We start from the raw sequence: 1,791 nt of genomic DNA, 5'->3' as shown, positions 1-1,791 counted from the left end.
TTGAAAACCAATTTACATGCATATTCAACTAAACATAATTATAAATGTTAAGCTTTCAACTAAGATATATAAAAAAACTAATAAAAATGAAAAAATATAAGCAGCAGTATGAAAGGTAAGACCTAGTGACACTGAATTTTTTATTTTTAAAAAATAGAAAACCAACCTTTGAATACACAGTACCTCCTCTTCTACTCTACTTCTAGGAAGTTTTAACAAGTTTTAAATATTGCAGTTCTCAAAAGCAATAGGGTTTTAAAAAAGACTCCATTACCAGAAATAACTTACCTACATGCCACTGTTGTATCACTAATCATTTCTATTACTGTCAATTTATCTTTAATGGAACAAACCAGTCACTAGGTATCTGTTTTAGAATCTCAAAAAATTACTAACCATTGCAGGTAACTAATGATATGTGTGTGTTTGCACATATTTAAAGTCAGAAGGAGAAAACAGTAAACCACCCCAGTTACTCCTCTACACCCACTCGAAGTAACAAGGATCACCACCCTTCTCCCGCTGGACTGCTGACCACATACAAGTGCTATCCCTTTCTCCCAGGGCTTGAAAAATGCTCTTTCCCGCTGGCTACACGAATAATTACACATTATACGTTTTTAGCAGTAAATATTGACTTCTGAAGAGAACAACAAAATGCATCTTTACAAAATTTTCCCACAAAACTGAAAATAACTTTTCTCCATAAAAACTATAGCATTTGTCTTTATTCATAAGGGCACCAAGTTCATAACTGCAAAAACAAGGAACTGCGTGGGTCACATGTGTTTAAAACGTTGGCGGGAGAGAGACAGACACAGCCTTTACGTGTAAAATATAATGTTGCAGGTTAGTACTCAGTGGCGGGAATTCAGGAAGGAGGGAATGAGCTCAGGGTACCTCATATAAATTTCTTGTAATCCTGGTTCTCTTTCAATAATGTTACAGCAAAATATTTGTTTTATTCAAGCCACAATTTTCCCTCACCTGAACAATGACCCAGATACACATCTTACATCTTTAATAATGTCAAACAATTAAATGCAAGTGTAAAAGAATTTTCAATGACTCCTAAATTCAAGGGAGTAGTGTTAATCTGATTATTATTTATTAATAGTTGATGTTCCTATATTTTAGATATATATTCCTTGTTTCTTCACTTGGAACCAAAAGTGAACTAAAATTGTCTGGTTTCCACTCTTTCCGCCCATCTCACTGAATCTGTGTTCTAGATCTGTACATACAGAGGTATTAAAACACTGAGTCTGTGTTCTAGATCTATACATACAGAGGCATATTAAAACACTGAATCTGTGTTCTAGATCTGTACATACAGAGGTATTAAAACACGGAGTCTGTGTTCTAGATCTGTACATACAGAGGCATTAAAACACTGAGTCTGTGTTCTAGATCTGTACACACAGAGGCATTAAAACACTGAGTCTGTGTTCTAGATCTATACATACAGAGCTACATTAAAACGCTGAATCCGTGTTCTAAATCTGTACATACAGAGGTATTAAAACACTGAATCCGTGTTCTAGATCTGTACATGCAGAGGTATTAAAACACTGAATCCGTGTTCTAGATCTGTACATACAGAAGTATTAAAACACTGAGTCTGTGTTCTAGATCTGTACAGAGGCATTAAAACACTGAATCTGTGTTCTAGATCTATACATACAGAGGTATATTAAAACACTGAATCCGTGTTCTAGATCTGTACATACAGAGGCATATTGAAACACTGAATCCGTGTTCTAGATCTGTACATACAGAGGCATATTGAAA

Source organism: Microtus ochrogaster, linkage group LG5 (assembly GCF_000317375.1).
Source record: "Microtus ochrogaster isolate Prairie Vole_2 linkage group LG5, MicOch1.0, whole genome shotgun sequence".
Classification (NCBI taxonomy): Eukaryota; Metazoa; Chordata; class Mammalia; order Rodentia; family Cricetidae; genus Microtus; species Microtus ochrogaster.
This window is presented reverse-complemented; position numbering follows the sequence as displayed.